At 37.8% G+C, this 19,355-nt stretch overlaps 1 protein-coding gene across 1 annotated transcript in view; it reads right to left on the bottom strand.

Annotated features, from left to right (window-relative positions):
• The window catches only part of Dlg2 (discs large MAGUK scaffold protein 2), a 901,904-nt gene that overhangs the window by 873,530 nt on the left and 9,019 nt on the right, over positions 1-19,355 (bottom strand). The window lies entirely within an intron of this gene.

Below are 19,355 nucleotides of genomic sequence, written 5' to 3'. Positions count from 1 at the left end.
CCTCTCTTCCACTGGATCTCCCAGGCAACACCACTCCACCTCAGTGAATCATAACAGTGAAGCCACAAAGGGTTTAGTGGTTCTTGGGTTGGAGTCTTTTAATCAAGCAAAGATGGTACTGCTGGCTGAAAGATCATGAGGAGAAGTTTACAGTAAGGTACATTGGATGATGACACAGAACACTAACACTTCTGAAGTATAAATAATATATACATTGCTTATTCTATTTGCCTCTATGTACCCTATCTGATCTTTACTTCAGTCTGTGAGTCCTTAATGCATTTGAAAGATATGGACTTATGCAAATTGACTGCCTCTCCAAAATTCCTTCCATGAAGAGAGAGTAAAAGACTCAGGTCCCTCCTCTCCCTATGACCCTTCCAGTGCCATTGGGTCTCCACATTGCTTTCTTAATCATTACAGGCAAATATATTGAATTTAGTTTTGCTGCAATCACATTTATGATTCTTTGAAAATGGACCACTGACATATTGGAGATGTGGCTATTGCCATCCATTCACCCCCAATCAGGAAGTCCTGAGATACAAAGGTGGAGCACAAGCTTTCAGTTACTGTGTGTGTGTGTGTGTGTGTGTGTGTGTGTGTGTGTGTGTGTGTGTGTAATAGCACATGTGTAGAAGATAATGCATAACTTATAGGAGCTCACACCCTCCTTCTAACATGTAGGTTCCTGGAATTCAACTTAAGTCTGAATGCTTGGAAGCCTGTTGAGACATCTCTTCTGACCCAGTTTCTCCTTTCTTAACAAGGAAATCAGAATTTTGACTTTAAAGGACTCACAGTGATTGAAAGCCAATTTAATGTAATGTCATCCTGTTAAACAATTGATGATGAAAACCATCCAGAGCTTGATGAGGAAGCTAGGACTGGCATATCTTGGGCAATGAGAATTAATCATCATTGATCCTGGGCAGCTGAGCACATCCACAGATTGCTTCTGGTAATCTCCACAGCAAACCAACAGACAACCAATAGTGTCTAATCTGTCACTGTACAGAGTTTCATAGTGTTCAAGTGACACACAGCTGGCAAGATATAAATCAAGGATAAAAATTCAGATCTCACAGTGCACAGGTGTTGGCTTCAATTGCCTTTTCATAGGATTATTTGAATCCTTGTGCTCAAATATCTACCAACCAAAAGCAAAGTTTGTACTAACGGTTATGGCAAGGTCACTGAACAGTCTTCAGTCACTGGAGATGGCTCTTCAGAAGCATCTGCCTCACAAGGGAGAAATCAACTGACTACTGAGCTCTAGGTATATGTGCCTTATAAACACATAAACTTGAAGATTTTTTTCTTTTAAGAACTTAGGCATACCATGTTAATGTTCTTAGAATATTATTTACCATTCTTTTACTTATAGAATGACATTTCCTTACCCATTTTTGAACCTTAAAAAAAAGTGAGCACTAAAACCAAAATCAAATAAGAACTCCATGGTCCTGCTTCATACAGCTATAAAAACAAGAGCTAAGCAGGGAGAGAAGCAGAAAACATGGCTTTTTATTAATCAAGAAAACACTGGCAGACCTCTGAAAATGGAAACACGACCCTGTTAAAAACTGCAGGATTTTATTGCTATTATTTGGAAGACTCCAAGGGCAAAAACAAAAACATGAAATGCTGATTCTAAAAATCCTTGACAAAACACCAGGCTAGAAATTAATATTTATCACATTTTCAGTGCTCCTGACACAACAGCTCTTACATGCTGATGTTTATGAATACAAATCTGCTGGCACTGTGGACATGTATTATCTTTTCAGAAAATAAAAGAGGTAGGCAGATGCTTTCCTACATACTAAAGCTAGAACTCTACCAAGAATAGACAGTAACATTTGTGATTAATACAATTGAAATCATTGGACCACAAACTTCTTGATTGTGGATTGTATGTGGATTTAATTAATTATAATGAGAAAAGAGACAATAACACTCTTAGCAGTTCTGAATACTTAGAAGATACCCGTGATATTCCATTGGTTCACTCTTAAGTTAGTCTAATGGAACTAAGCAAGTGTTATATGGACAGCCATCAAGGATTCAGATGAAACATATTTATTTGAGTAGTGCACAGAACACAAGAGTATATTCAACATTTCTGCATAAAGTTCCCAGAGCATGGTAGTGTGGTGACAAACAGTATCATATAGCACCATATTTTAATGATACATAGTACCACATGTCATACCTATGTCTCAATGGTTATTTTATATTTTCTTGATTTAACACTAAAATCTCTAGAAAAATAAAGTATGCATGACTTTTTACCTATAGATTTTAAGGTAATGTGGGACTTATTTTCCGTCTAAATCATTCATTTGTCAACATAGTCTTGCTGTATCAGAAACAAAATGCTGGAACCAATAATCTGATTAGCTGGACTCCATGTCCTTAACATATAGGTGTTGGGTATATTTCATAACAGAGGTCTCTGAAAATTCACAGTGCTCCTTTAGTAATACCCAATCCTCCATAGCTGCACAGAACTACATATGTCTCATTTCTAGTAGTAACAGTCTTGATAGTGGCAACATGGTGATATAGGCATCAGTTTAAAGTTTACTACACATGAGGTACTGTATAAAGAACTAAATGCCATATATTGGAATATTTTGTACATGTTACTAATTTTTTATTTTAGATAAAGTAAAATAGACTAGGTGGGGGTTAACATATTTTACACAATGTCACAGAGTTACTAAATGCGAGGGTCCCAGGAAATGGAAACACAAAGAAAATAGTACTTTGAAATGTCCTGGGTCCAAGAGAGGAGAGCGCAGTGCCAGGCAGGCTTGCACACTGATCACTCCAAGTGTTTACTGGTGCCACCCTAAGCTAACTGTGACAAGGAATGGGCCATAGGTATGAACTTCAACTTGTACTTTCTCTCAGAAATCCTAAGTCCCAGAACAGAGATTAGCATGGTTCATTGTAGTGGTATTGGTTCTAAGGACTATAATCCACAGCCTAGCATCTGGGGTCTACCCAAAATGTCTGAAATAATGTCATCTTAAACACTCTTCTAAGATGTTCCCAGTTATATCCATGGATAACCTTTTGCTTCTTGATAGTTATAATTCCTTCTATGACATGAATCACAGTAGACATCTTAACTTGTGCATCTTTTTTTCTGGGCACTGTAAAAGTCAAAGTAAGTCTTTCGATCTCCACTAACTGACAAAGCTTCAGACACTGATTCATGATGAATGAGTGATTAGTCAGATTTACAGTCTCCAGAGCCTCTGGATTCTACTGGATTCTCCTTCTCAAGTGGGATCCTTCAGTTCTGGCCTGATTCTCCCATGCAAAGCCTACTAGTATCTGCTCTAGCCCTCTATCTCAAGGTCCTATGAGAAGAAATAATGTCTCCATCTGAGTTTGCAGATGTGTGAAAGTTGGACCTGAGAGCACAGAGAATAAGTGGAAATGTCAGTTTCAAGATGGTATTTGACCTACAGAATAATTAAGAGTTCCCCATGAAAAGCACAGACACAGACCAAGGCAAAGGAGGTTTTTGGTTTGCTTGTTTGTTCACTTGGAAACAATGTCAATGCAGCCCTGACTGTCTTGGAACTTGTTGTGTAGATCTGGATGGTCTCAAACTCACACTAATCCACCTGTCTCTCTACCCATAATTCTAGTGCTGGGATTAAAGTAATGTGCTCCCAGGTCCAGTTGGCAAAAGAGTTTTAAGCACAGATATGCATTAAAAGAATGCCAGGTAACCACAGAAAGACAGACATCAAAGTTTCCACAAATGTGTGGCCCTATACTCACCTACAAGACACAAAGAGCATTCATGAGCATGTGGATACACTGAAGTAGCAAACTCCAAAGTTTGCTTATTCCCAGATTGCCTGTGTGTTTTTATGAACCCCCCTTAGTACACTTGCTCCAGAATTCACTAGCAGGTTCTCAGCACACTCAGTCAATGCCTGCTGACATCAGCTGTGCTATGGAGCACTCTTTGAAAATAAGGAATATGATTACCCCTGACAAGGGCAGCCCAGTGAACCCTTCCTTCACATCCTTTTTCTTGACAGATATGGTAATGCAGAGATTTTTGTTCTTTAGTATAATCATACTTAGGCATTCCGACTCCATTCTGGGAGCCTGCTAGGAATCCTCAATTTCTTTCAGTAGCACAGAACACTAGTTAGGTGCCATTGTCTCATTATCAGATACCAACATTTACTTCAAAAGCAAACCTTATCCTGTTCCAAGAAAACAACAATCTGTTGCATTGCATACATAGAAAACCAAATTTACATGCACTGACTCCTGTGTTCACTTCTTTCTGTTTTAAGTCTATAACATAGATCATTCCATAATGTACATGTCAGCTCATGTATGAGTTCTGGGCCTCTGAAATTCAAGAACAGCAAACATGTAGCTTACAGACTAATGTGATGAGCAAACATCTTATTGTTACCATCATCATTAATGAAGTATTCAGGACAGATGGGCTACATGAACCACAATGAACAATTTGCTTATCACAAGTGACCTGACCTCTAGAAGGTGGGAAAATCCAAAGTTTCGATCTTTTCCATTGCCCTGTAACCATGAAGGAAACATTTTCCTTTGTGTTATCTATGTTATGACTTCAGTATTCTCATTGTTTGAGAGATAAACTTGAATCAAATTATTGACATATAATAAAATTAATTCCTGCTGATTGTTTCAAAATGGACCAGCATTAAATTTTGGCTAAATATTTGCCTCATCAGATTTTTGTTAGAACAGCTCAAATGGTGCCTTTTCATTATTCTGCCTCCAGTACATATACAAATGTAATATATAATCAAGACTGCCCTAAGAAGCAACATGAGAAAATGAGACAGGAATGAAAACAGTCTCATTAATATAAGACTATTTATAAACAGTCTTCCCAAATTGGGATGCTGCTTCAAAGTAGCTTCTTGCCACTTCCAGGTTTTTAATACTTGATTAATTATGGAATGATGTTTAATTATGTATTTTATTATGCATAACAAATATAAATTACATACCTGATGGCTCACAATTATTTAAAAAATATGTATCATTTATCCTTGAAAGTGAAACGCTTCTTCAGGATGGATAGAGCTGTTTGGGGAACAGAGTATGGGTGGAATTAATGGCCCCCACATTAATCATTTATTTTATGAAAATGTGAAGGTCATTCTCCACTTTCAAATGCTTCCTGAATTCCTTTAGCAAGGTCTAGCTGCTGAATTTCAATATGCAAAGCAGCAGATTACACAATGTGTCCTACCCTTCCCCTAAAGGCATACAGCTTTTATTAGCTTTTATTTAATAAAGATGTTATTCTAAGGAGCTTTTCTGGCACTGTCACACTCCAGGACTTGTCTTTGAAAGGTGGTTATTATTAGCAAGGACAGATGACCTGTCTCTTTGAGAAGACCACACATATAATCGTATATGCTTGTTAGTGTTCTCAGTTGCTGATCAAGGATCTCATTGTGTAATTGATAGACATCATTCAGTGAGTAACTTTCTGGGAGTGAGACTTGAATTATAATAAAATATTTTTATGATTCTCTATATTTTTATGAATATGAATCAAGAACAAGGCATTATACAAAAGCTGTATATTTATACATTCTTTGTTACTGTTTTCCCTTACTGATAGATGTAACTATAGAAAAATGTTCAGCTGAAGACATGGCAGGTAGGTGAGAGTCCAGATAGTTGCCTGATGAATGGATCCATACAATCACAAGTGTGAATGGAGCTTGGCTTATGAGCTGCAGAGCCTGCATCTAGACTCAGGTTGAACTTACTCTTTCTGGTAGTCAAGATGGTAAGCAGTGAGCAAATGGACTCACCAAAATGGGCTTCATCTGGTCCCATAAGTTGTGTGATTTTTGTCCCAGTTTACTTCATTTGAGTACTTTTCTCATGCTAAAACACTTCATGAATCATCAGCACATTTGACCTGTTACTTACATATTTTTCCTCTTAATCTTTTTGTTTTGTTTTGTTTTTTGAGACAAGGTTGCTCTGTGTAGCTTTGAGCCTTTCCTGGAACTCACTCTGTAGCCCAGGCTGTCCTTGAACTCACAGAGATCCTCCTGCTCCTGTCTCCCAAGTGCTGGGATTAAAGGCGTGTGCCACCACCACCCACCTTCTTAATCTTGATCATTTAAATTTGTATTCTGAATATTTCAACCTAATCTTTGACCCCTCCCAGGTCTTCCTTTTCACTTTAAATCCTGGATTCTAAATGTAAAGGACCCAAAGCATCAGTTAATGCACTGCCCCTTTCCATCTCATGCCCTAGCTTGACACCAATAACCTCTTTTTCATGATCCTATTTCCAGCATCTTTTGTTCTATTTTAGTCTCTTCAAGATAGATGTTGAAAATAAATGCCACAGACATTATTTCTGGATAGTAGAGAGACAGAGAGAGAGAGAGAGAGAGAGAGAGAGAGAGAGAGAGAGAGAGAGGAGAGAGACAGAGAGGAGAGAGACAGAGAGAAATATTTAACACTTCTTAAGAAAAATTTCTCCAGACAAGAAGAAATTGAATCTAACATTTTTGTCCAAGCAAATAAATGTTTCAATTGATATGTGCTGTGTCATAAGGATGTCTTGGGACTTACAGTTACAGACCATTGTCTTTAAATTTCTTTGCTATTTTTCCTTACTTAAGGAAGAAACCAATCATCTTTTTTTTTTTTTTAATTAAGACATTTGAAGATAGCAGTAATCAGCTCAAAAGGACAAGAATTGGAGAAAAAGTCTATGAATTCTGACTAACCAGAAGCAAGAATGGCTGGAGTTACTGACAACTCTGATTTTAAAAACATATTCTATTAAGTGGCAAGGCTATATAGCCTACGGGATGGATAACCCACACCTTGGTACAAAACATTCCTAGGATTGAAGATACTGGTCTGGCACTTATTGTCTGTGAAATCTTATTAATGGGAAAGTCTGTTAAGCCTCTAAAACCTGAGTTACCATGTATAAGAACTAGAGAAATGGTTTTAAATCACACATTTTTTTGCTGAGGATCAAATGATAGAAAGAATTACCTTAAAATAGTACTTTGCTCAAGATATGTTAACACAACAAGGTTGATGTCATTATTAACATTCTTGTCATTATCCCTATCACTTTTATCATATTTATAGTACTGCATATACAGAAATTACTGCAAGAAACTAATACAGCAATGACAAATTTCAAAGGCTTTTTTTTTTTTTTGAGAATGACAAAGAAGAGCTCATACTAATCTGGTAGTTATTAAGCTATCAATATGGATTCAACCCACACTGCTTGTGTGCTCACATCAAAGCTAATTTAACAGTGGAGAAAATGGTCATAGAAAAATGACCACATCAAGTAGTTTGTTCAGTAGGTTCAGAGTAACAGTGTAAATGTAATATCATAGTGTCCAGCACAGAGTAGGGACTCTGTAATCAATTACTGAATGGATGGGTAGATGTAGTTTAGTGGGTACACTGAATTTAAAATTCTTAACTGCAGATTCTGTGCTTGATTCCTTCACACATACTATGTGAAGCCCCTGGGATCCTTTTCAATAAGGATCTTTCCATTTGTATAAAAGGACAAGAATGCCTTCCCAACAGAATCAATGTAATGATGAAATGAAACAAAAAACAGAAATTATTCAGTATTGTTCCTGAAATGTAGTAATTGCTCAGTGTAACGAGAAACTAGCTCATGTCTCTTTCCTTCTTCTTGTGTGCTTTGTACTAAAGTCTAACTCTTCCCCCCATTCTTAGTGCCTTCTGTGCATGGAACCCAGTTCCTCATGAGCATCCCCCTTACTTTCCACAGCAGCTATTTATTTGCCTTCTGGGTCATTTTGAAAATGCAGAAAATGTCAATTTCTAAGTCCAAACCCATTAGCTTTGGTAACCCGAGATGCTTCTCAACATCTCCCAAGCCTCTCTACTTCCCAATCTCCACCAACTTTCCTCAGGATACAATCTCATGGCCTTTTCTCACTCTTCTTAGATCCACACTTCCCCCTTGGTCCCTTCTGCTTTTTTTTTAAAACAATGCCAGAATCCATAAGCTCCTCATGTGGTCATTTTGTGCCTTATCTCTTAAGATATTCTTTTTCCAGGCCTTTAAATGACATTAGAAACCTTTCCTGGAAGAAATTCAGGGAATTTAATTTCTTAATAACACTATGCCATCTGGGATTTACTTTATTTTCTTAAAAATCACCCCAATTATACATTTAGGGTATTGCTCAACCCCAGTTTATACAGTTGGTTTATATGTAATATAAATTCCCTATTATCCTCTAAAATGCCGACTTAAAAGCCAAAATCAAATGTCCAAGTTTCTCCTGCATTGTTGTAAGACAGTAGGAATCTATTATTTAACCAGAAGCTCTTGGTGTTCTGACTATTTCCAGTTCCAAAGCACTGGACACAGATTCTGCATCTTAGTGTTATCATATGGAAGTACACTTCTTTTTTTGTTTTGGGCTCTTTTTTTTTTCAACTTTGGCCAGGGCTTTCTGTAGCTCCCAGCTCCCAGCAGGGCTGAAAAGACCGTGCATAGAAAGATTATCTACTTTAGTTCTAACAACACACATGGGCTTAGACTTTGTGAAGCATAAGTGGCAATGTGAAGGGAAAGACAACGGCTGACAACACAACACAGACTCAAAGCCATCGTTGAGGGTGATCCTAAAGGTTTTATATATGCCATTCAGGCTGATCATCATAACAGCACCATGAATGGGAATTATATATACAAGCATGGAACAACTGAAACAAAACTAAAGCCTGGAGCAACCTAAGCTTTGCCTATCATTACAATGCACTTTCTTGTCCAAGCAATTGTTGAAGTAGGGTTATCATATGTCCCTTCTGTTTGTGAAATTAGGGCCTACCTCAGGACTAGTATTCAAGATTTCTCCAGACTGGCCCAATTGTTCCTTTTCAAACACGTCAGGTAGCATAATCTTGTGTACTCTCTTCTCCAACTACAGTAAATACACAGAGTTCCCTGAAATGTTCTACCTTGCTGGGCTGTCTTACCAAAATCCTGTGTGTTGTTTAAGACTAATCCATTTTCAATAAAATTCACCAAGCACCCTCTGTTGCCATTCTGCAATTATGTGCTTCTACTTTTGGCTACCCCCAAAACTTAGTTTGACTTGGAGCTATAAGCTGCTGTGTGGTTATATAATAACTTCCTGCCTCTTACAGAATCCATGAAGGCAGATGTTCTATCATGTCTACACCAACATACCCAAATATTTGCACATTTCTTGCTTAAATAAGTACTCAAGTTCTGCTTTTTTGTTTTTTTGTTTGTTTGTTTGTTTGTTTTTACAATGGATAAAACAAATTAAGAGAGAGTATATAATGTGTGGTGAGGGAAAAGGAGAAGAGAGGATGAGCGCTAGAGAGACTAGGAGGGAGTGGGAGGACAGAGGGAGGGAGGGAGGGGGCAGGGAGAAAAGACATATTAATTTGAATGCTCATGTAAAGTCCCTGGTGCTTAATTAACTCAAATCTGCTCTTACTTTGAAATTAAAATGCACTCCAAGTTTTGTACATGCTTTCAAAATACTGTTTGCATTCAATAATATCTGCTCAATATCTATCTCTATACCTGGGAGAAATTACACTAATGTAATAGTATTTTATCTTCATAAACATTTATGAGCTGAAATATTAGGCAACCACACCAAGTGCTTACAAAAGTACATTAAATTTATCCTGGACAATCATTTAGACCATCCTGAACACACTGTCTCATAAAAAACAATTCCCAACAGCCCTCACATTAAAAGGACAATATTTGAAAGACACAAATATTCTAAAATAATGTGCAAACAATTTATGATATTATCTTTATCCACTATTGAACATGAATAGCACACAGAACAGAGCAGAGGGAGAAAGGGATGGAGGGAGGGAAGAAGGAGGGAGGGAGGGAGGGGAGAAAGAAAGAAAGGAGAGAGAGAGAGAGAGAGAGAGAGAGAGAGAGAGAGAGAGAGAGAGAGAGAGAGACTTCCTTGGGACTCTGTTTTGAAACCCCCACCATGCCCCAGCACAGGTTCTTAGGAAGGGCTTTGTGCCCTGTCAGTGACAATACTGTCTGGAATGTGAGGTAATCCCATTACACTCACTGTAATTTCAGGACAGTGTCCTGAGTCTCCTGCTGATAGAAGGCTACCTCATCTCATTTCTAATTAAGAGCACAAAAGTCTTCCCAAACCACCTTGATTATTACACACAGCGTGCTTGGCTCTATCTGGTAATGCCCTCACATTCTGGCAGAATCAACAACTCCTTTTAAATCCAAGGTAACCACCACAGTGTTAATTATGTCAATTAAAGCTCTTTTCCTACACTCAGCAGATGAAGTCTATTTCACTGGAGTAACAAGAGGACCATAGAACAAAGAGGCCTTGGCTACAAGGAGAGACAATCAGAGAGATCATGTTCAGCCTACAGATAGACATCACACAAGCATGGCATCACACAGGAGAAAACCTGGCAATAGGAAATGATCAGATGAGCCACCTTAGTTTATACCTTACCTTTGAAAACACCAAACAACACTTCTAAAAAGCACTTAGATTTGTTTCCCTTTGACCAGGATATACTGGAAAGCACAGGGAAGATACAAAGCTCTATTGTAGCAAATCCTGTGTTAGAAATCATCACCTTAGGCAGCCAGTCTCTGTCTTCTCTTACTGAACAGGAAACAACAAGGTCATCTGAATTAGGGAAACGAATTAGGGTTTCTTCTCAAATAGGATTTCCTGGGGGTTGGTTTTTCCTATTTGGACTGTGAGGAAACAGCTAATTTATTTTCATTCACATATCACCCTCAAACATCATCAAATGCTCAAGGAGGAGGTAGACAATCCAAACAAAATCCCAGCAGAGTACTTCTAAACAATGAGGCCTGAAAATGGAACCTCATCCACCTTTTCTGTCTCACTTTGTCTATACGGACCAAGGCTAGTCCCTGATAGAGGCAAGAAGTTGGCCTTCCTGGAAATCATATGTTCAAGTCTAAGCTCTAATGTGGATTTAGGAGGTAGAGTCTTTGGGAGATGATTAGGGTCCAGTGGTAGCATCCTTGTGAACGGGTATCATTGCCCTTAGAGATTCCTTCTGCCTTGGTAACAGCTGCCTGTGAGCCAGGAAGTAATGCCACACCAGTTACTGAATTTGCTGGCACTTTCATCTTGGAATTCTCATCCCTAAACTATGAGAGATTAATATATTAACCCAGGTTATCGTATTTTCTCATAGCTTTTGGAACCACAAGAGACATCACCTTACCATTGTGTGTGTATTTTTCCCAAAATAAGGTCTGAGGTCAGCAACAGTAGCTTTAAACTTCTTTAAGAAATGTAAATTCTCATTCTCATCCTACACTGAGAAAATTCGGAAAGAAACTGGGTGGGTCTCTGCAATCTGTGGTTAAAAAGAACTCAGGGCATTTGAACAAACGCCAACCTTGAAGAAGACTTTAAAGTTTCCTAGCCTCTACTGAACTCTTCTTAGTTCTAACACATTTCAATTTTCAATTAGATAAAACTTTTCCAAACTATAAGTGTGAGACCCTCCCTTCCACACACTCAGTCCCTGATGCTTTAACATTCATCAAATAAAATTCAAAAATTCAAAATAATTAGATGGCAACCCAAACCTTTTACCTCCTGGCCCCAGCTGACTTCTCCAATCACTTTCTACTCTCTCATAGGTATGATTTGCTCAAACTGATATCAGCCTCCTGTTGCTTCATCAAGGGCTGAAATTTAAAATCTGTGCATCTCTCAAATATATCCCTATAGCCAGAATGAGTGTATCATTTCTTTGGCTTGCCAAACCCCTTCTTATCCTCCCACCCACTTCCTGGGCATTAGCCCTTTTCTGAGGTTTCTTCCCAATTTCTCTCTTCAGACCTGGAAATCTCACTGAAAACACAGGACCTCTGTTATAACAGAGATGTAATGACGTTATTTGAACTGTGATATTATATAGTCATCTGTTTCAGAGATTTCTACTTTATTAACCTGAGCATTTCAAATTTGGGATGGGAACCTGGGACAGCTTAAATCTAATATATGTATGTGTATTTGTACTTATATACAGTATATAATTGAAATTATATGTAATTAAGAATATGTTATGGATATATTAAGAATTTAATTGCTGTTTCTTTGTAGGAATAAATAAATGCATTTACTTTTGACAGTCTATTGTCTAAAGTACTCCTAAGCCAGTAGTCTTCTGTCATCCTCATTTTACAGATCAGAAAAAAAAAAATTAGAAAGAAATCTAAACCCTGATCCTTGGGGAAGTCAGGTTTCTAATTAGTAAAAGGCAAAACAACATTCAGTCCTTTCAGGCTACAAAAGATGATGTTTCTTCAAGCAAATAGCAGTGTTTTTCCAAGTAAACTGAGGACTGGTGACTAACTGCAGACATAGCTTCTTTGACATGTTTTCACACTTTTTTTCCCCCAGTTTCCAGGATAGGAAATAAAATTCTAGGCTGTGACAGAGCTAGCCTACTAAAAACAAATGATGAATATGTAAAGTCAAGTAGCTATGGACCTCAGCTTCCATCTGTACAAAATGTTGGCCATACATTACCTATAACAGTGAATTACCCTGCTTGTTAATATCGTTGTAGTTATTTGCCATTAACATACTTGCTCCCGGCTCTAAATCCCACTTCATTTCTAGGCACAGGGACCACACTCTGAACATTACTTGATGGACTGCTATGGCAGTTATGCCTATTGTCATTACAGATATTTTAAATGGGCTGGAAAGAAGGCTTTGTGTGTGACAGCACTTGCTGCTCATGCCTGAGGACCTCACTTCAGATCCCAGATCTGTAATCCCAGCTTCTACAGGGAGATTAGAGAGAGAGAGGTGGGAAATTAACCTGGAATCTGGGCAGTGTGCAGTGCAGTGGAGGAAACAAGAGACTGAAGGTGAGCAGTGAGCTCTCAAAATTCTTCCCTGACTTCTACATGCATGGTTAAGGTAGGCATGCACCTACATTCCCTCATACAAGCATGCACACGCGCGCGCACACACACACACACACACACACACACACACACACACACACACACTACCCCACATCTGGGTGGGGAGATAGTGAAAGAAACACGCACACAGAGAAATTTTTGGTAGACTAAAGATGGAGTTGACTAAAAAGTCTTTCTCCTAATGTTCTTGTTTCAATTCAGCATCAAATTTGCATAGAAGACAGTTGGAAGACAACTTTTACCCCCATACATAGACACACACACTATTTGTCCAATTTTATCCTTGGTTGGTGCAACTAGACAATCATGTCAGTTATTATCACTGTCAGGGTTGTTTTACTTTAGACCAATTAAGTTAAGTGCTAAAGAAGAGTTTAATTAGCTGAAACCTAAATTGTCATAATTAATTTACTAGTTACATTTCAACACCCTGTAAAACATTTATGTAAATGGAGAATCCACTTTCAGTGATCATGTGGCATATTTAATTTATTACACAACTAAATATTTAATTATTGATCTTAGTAAAGCTAAAGGTATTTGGCAAATTGTATTAGTTGCAATAAAATGCTTAAAAAATTTTATTGCACACATTATAAAATCTTATTAAAGAAGCAACAGAAACTCAAACATTTTCAAGTATTTTAAAGATGCTTTGGAATAGTGGTACCAGATAAATGGAATTATTCTTGTAAACTAATCAGCATGTTTTATGCCAAGCTCAAATAGGAAATGTTAAGTGTTTCTACATTAAAATTAATTTTGGAGTGGGTACAAAGTTTCCATTTGAAGTGATGAAAATTCTAGAAAGGTAAGGTAGTAATAATTGCAAAATATTGAAACTATATTTAATGACATATTATGTATAAATTTTAACATGATAAAATTACTGTATCAACATTTGACTGTGAATTGGTATTTTCACCACACATCGGACACTAAGATAGTTACTATTTCATATGAAATAGTTGTGTCTGTATCCTGCTTGGCATGTCTACTGTAACAGAGGGGTTAAAAAGTAAATTCCCAATCAATTGACTTATCTTTTGAATATCAGAAGTGACCTACTTCATAAAGATGTGCCATTTACCCAGCTGAGAATGGAGTTATATAGAACCCCAGAACATATTGCGCATCAGACAGTGTTGCAGTTGCCAATTCACAGTCTTTCCCTTTGCAACAAAATGTATCCCTTGTCTATAGCCATGCCATCCTGGACATATCAAGTCTTATCGCATGTGCTCCTTGTGTTCTGACTACACATGGTCACCATTATACTTCTCTTGCCAAACAGTGAGGTCCTCAGTGAGTGATTACATTTATGGAATGTAAGGCTGTTTCTTCAGAATACTTGATATGAATGTCCAGTTTCTCTAAGTGTTTCTATTTCAGAAAGACATGCTACTTACTTAGCCGGTGATAAGACAGTATAAGTAGCTATGGTAAGGAAAAAAAATACACATTCAAAAATATGAAATGTTCATCAGAAATGCAAAAGCAATCTATCTTTCGGCAGCTTTGAATTTCTCACATCCAGTTGATGCTCTAAGAGCACAATAAAACACGCAAGTATCCATATGTCTGAACAACAGATATTGATGGTGGGTACTATTTTCTTTCCCAAAGCAGAACTCCTACCTAAGAAAGGCAGAAATCCATTATGCTAATTAGAGGGTCATGCTCTCTACCTCAGAAGATCCAGAGAGATATACTTGAGAAGAAGGTTTTTTAAAATCAAGATTCACATCTCTGTTGAGACCTAGTGCTGAAGTCAAGTCATCTTTCAAAAGTATTGTTCAGTGAAAGTTAGGGTTACTGTATCAGGGTAGAGGTTTGTTCACCCACTTATTTTGATGCCAGAAAGCTCATGATTAGGAACTTACTCAAAGTGGTCCTAAAAATCATACTTAGGAATCACAGCATGGGATGGGAGACTTCATGTGTCGTTTGAGAGATTGTGAGGAAATACATTTAATCTCTAAAATGTTTTGTTTAATAGGCTTGTCAAACTATATTCTTCTTTATGAACATTTAGTGCATATTTATCATATCACAAATACATATGCATTTGATTCCTATAAGAACTCCATCAGACAGGTCTCATGCAGAACACACAAAGTTTAAGTAAATTACTAACTACCCAAACTAGCAAATAGTGCTGCTGGGGTTTGAACCCAGGTCTGACACTAGAAAATATCTTAGATCTTCCATTCTTCTGCCTCAGTTTTTTAATAGAAGTGTTAAAATCAACACTTTTCTTCAATTTGAGACATTTGTGTTTTGTAGAAGAACACTACTGACGGCTGTCCTCATGGGCTACCTAACAGGATGAAGTCAGATGTGTTTCATTCTAATGTTGGAAAACAATGCTCTACAATCAGCCACGTACCAGGCAGCTTGTAAACATGCATAATCCCCTAGTTCAAGACTATCAGTTCAGCAGAAACTGCAAGATATCTAGGTAAGGCACAAGAAATGGAACAAAAAGTGCCACATTGCTTATACTGCTGAAACAACACCGAGATTTTCAGGGGTTTGCTTTAATCATGTATTTTTCTCCATCTTATACTTACTGATCTAGGGAAGAGCTTAGCTCAATCATTTCTGCACACCTTTTAAGTTCCAGCACAGTATTATTAATAGAAATGTGACGGCTATGTTCACTACTGAGGGGAAATGAGCATTTGTTGAATATTAATTGACTTAAAAGGCCATGGATAACTCATGTACTTTAATTTTAGTTTCCTGGAGTCAGCCTTGAATCACTGGAAAAAAATACAACATGACTTTGAAATTGCTCAAGGCACTTACATAGGTAAATTATAAGAAACTAGGATACAAAAAGTATGAATTAATCTGAAATGTATTTAAATATGTTTTCTAAAAGGCATAACAGTATAGCTTACAATTGCCAATATGTTCCATCTCACCAGGTATATTTTTATCCTGCTTTTCTTGAAAATGACTGAAACAAAAAGAAATTATTTTTATGTATCATACCAGCTCCTGGAATTTCAGAGATATGAATGAACAAACCCAACTTTCATAAAATAATGGGTAACATTTGAATTAAATATGATGTTCATAATGTTACACTTGGGGAGTTAACAAAATGTTATACACTGAGGGAGTAGGAGGCAAAAAAATTTTCCTGTAACATTCCTTATTCTTTGTAGATTGAAAATGAAGAAATTAAACCAGTTATAACAACAAAATGGATTAGTGATAGGATGGAAATGGAAAAAGGAAACAGATTAGTGAAGATATTTGCCTTAAAAAAACCTCAGAACTATGCATCCTAGAGCAGAGGTAATAAAGATGGTTATTTCTAAGAAATAGATCCACAGTGGCTTCATTCAGTTCACAGCAGGAACATCCAAAGTAGCAATTAATGCAACCACTGGTGTGGAATTTTTCTACAAATGACACCCTGTTGTATGACTTTTTTTTTTTTTTATTACAACTGAGCTCTGAAGTCATGGTGAAGTTGGCTCATTTTTTTTTTTTTTTTTTACTGAAAATATCACCATAGATTATCAATATCACCATCCAAAAATTTGCATACAAACAGTAGTACTGTGAAATGAAAAAACAAAAACAAAAACAAAAATGAATCAAACAAAAAAACCTGACAATTGCTCCTTATTCAAGACTGTAGAGTAGTGCTTTCATCTCAAATATGGACAGATGACCTGGAGTTGAGAATATGCAAGTTTAACTGCCCTAAATGTTGCTAGAAATACCAAAAGATCCTAGACAACAGAACTCCCCAATTCCATATTCTCTGAGAGGTAATGTGGCCATGGTTGAGAATGTGAACCTGGCGCAAGATTGCCCATGCCTAAATCCTGCTTTAGAATATTCCAGCTGTGTTTCTTTGGATTCACAAATTGACCTTTCTGAGCCTCAAGGTAAAAATACAGACATGATGTTACTTAACACACAGGATGTCTATGAAAACTGGCTGAGTCAGAATATGTAAAGTCATACAATAGTGGCAACCCACAGCCTGTTCATTAGTGTTGCAGTTATCACCTATAAAACAAAGGCTCTTTGTAGTTCTTAAAGCCTATGAAACACTTCTGTTTTTATGAGACTGAAATAAGGCTGCAAAGCAATGTGGTCCCTCTATCCATGGTACCTGAGTCACTCAGAATATATCACTGCCCATAAAATGAGAAGTGATAGGCTTTCATTCAACATTCTTCTTTTTTTATAGTCTTTTTTTTTCTATTAAGAAATTTTTTCATCATTTTACCCACTAATCACAGATCCCCTCTTCACTCCTCCCACCCCTCCCCCCCCTCCCCCCCCCAACTCATCTCTCACCCCCCCCCCCCCCTGAAGGAAGGGACAACCCCAAGACCTTCCTTCTGCCTCAAGGCTGCAAGAGGTGTCCTATCATAGGTAGTGGACTCCAAAAAGCCTGCTCATGCGCGCCAGGGATTCTGATCCTACTGCCAGGGGGCCTCCAAGCAGATCAAGCTACACAACTGTCTCTCTATACAGAGGGCCTAGTCCAGTCCCATGCAGGCTCTACAGCCATTGACCCAGCTTTCATGAGTTCCCACTAGTTTGGTTTGTTTGTCTCTGCAGGTTTCCCCATCACGATCCGGATGCACTTGCTCATAGAATCCCTCTTCTCTCTCTGACTGGACTCCTGGAGCTCTGCTTGGTGTTTGGTTGTGGATGTCTGCATCTGCTTCCATCAGTCACTGGAGAAAAGCTCTGTGATGACAGTTAAGGTATTCACCAATCTGATCACTAGGGTAAGCCAGTTAAGTTCAGGCACCCTCTCCACTATTTCTAGTAGTCCAAGCTGGGGTCATCCTTGGGGATTCCTGGCAACTTCCCTAGGTTTCTCTAACTCCATGATATCCCCCTCATCAACATTCTCAAAATGTAGAGAATTCCTCTTTCAAACACAGTTTTATGTATTTGGGCAGATTAGCGAGGACAAGGGAATGTTTGGCAGTTTGTAATGATCTAAAAAAAAACTTATTTGTAAGGAATGAGAGACCCACACTTCCCCATAGTATAGTAACAATTTCACTTTTTAAAGAAAGATGTTCTTCTCATTTTCCTCTTTTTAGTAGCAGAGATATAATTACACACCTCTTCATTCTATAAAACCAAGATGGGAAAGCAAGTCCATTATGAAACCCCAGGGTATAGTAGAGAAAGAGGCATCATTAATGAATAAGTTACTAAAAACTACCCTGTTCACTTTATGGAACTAGGTTGAGTACTGAAAGGGAAAGCAGGAGAGAAGGTAGGAAAAGGGGGCAGGGAGGGAAATGTTAATGTTTGTATACATTATTATACTTACATGCATGTGTAAGTAGGATAAAAAGCCAATATAAGGATGGTTTCTATTGTTTATAACACAGGAGAGCTCAGGGTCCTGTAACAGTAAGGTGAGGTTTGCATGTGGATCTAAAGTCTTTAACTTCCATATGGTTTTTGAGTGAGTCCAAAAAGGAATTTAAAAAAAAATGGATGAAGGGCAGGAGGCAGTAAATGTGACAAATGACCTCTACCATAAACTTAGAAAACAAAGGAAAGTAAATCTTAAGTTAAAATGGTTCTCAAACAGGAATGAGTAAGAAAAACAATCCCTGTTCATACATCTTTTCGAGTATCATTCCCTCAACTCCTAGATCCCAGGACCAGACACCTATTCTGTCCCATAGAAAATTAGTTTTCCTCCTTCCCACACTAAGAAATCATCAAAATTTCCCCTGCCAAATGATACCCTCTACAATGCTGAAAAGGAACCACCTCCATTATATGATCTCCTGATTCTGACAGCTGTCATTCTCTCAACTCTTCTTGCAAACTCTAGTGAAAAGTCTAAATCCCTTTTCCTGGTAGGAGCTTTCTCCCGTGCTTAATTATGAGTAATTCATTATGTTTATACTTCAGAGTTTATACTTCAGACTTGGATGAGAAGTGTCATCCAAAAGGTTAGGGTTGAAGGCTTGGTCCCTGGTATAGCAGTGTTCACTCACACATCAGGGTTTAAGGAAGTGACTGGATGCCGTGGGCTATCAGTTCATCAATGGACTAATTTATTGACAGATTTACAGCTGAATGTACTATGGGGTAGCTGTTGAAACTGTAAGAGTTGGGGACTCTTTGGAGTAAGTACATTAGTGAAGGGCTACCTTTGAAGGGCTAGTGTGTTGGTTGTTATGCCCTCTGTTTATGTTTCTGTCTCTTCCTCATTCTTGGCTACAGTAAGTAGCTTTTTTTTTTTTTTTTAATGATGCCTTCTTTTGTGATGTTCTGTCTTATGGTG

Source organism: Onychomys torridus, chromosome 1, assembly GCF_903995425.1.
Source record: "Onychomys torridus chromosome 1, mOncTor1.1, whole genome shotgun sequence".
Classification (NCBI taxonomy): domain Eukaryota; kingdom Metazoa; phylum Chordata; class Mammalia; order Rodentia; family Cricetidae; genus Onychomys; species Onychomys torridus.
This window is presented reverse-complemented; position numbering and strand designations above follow the sequence as displayed.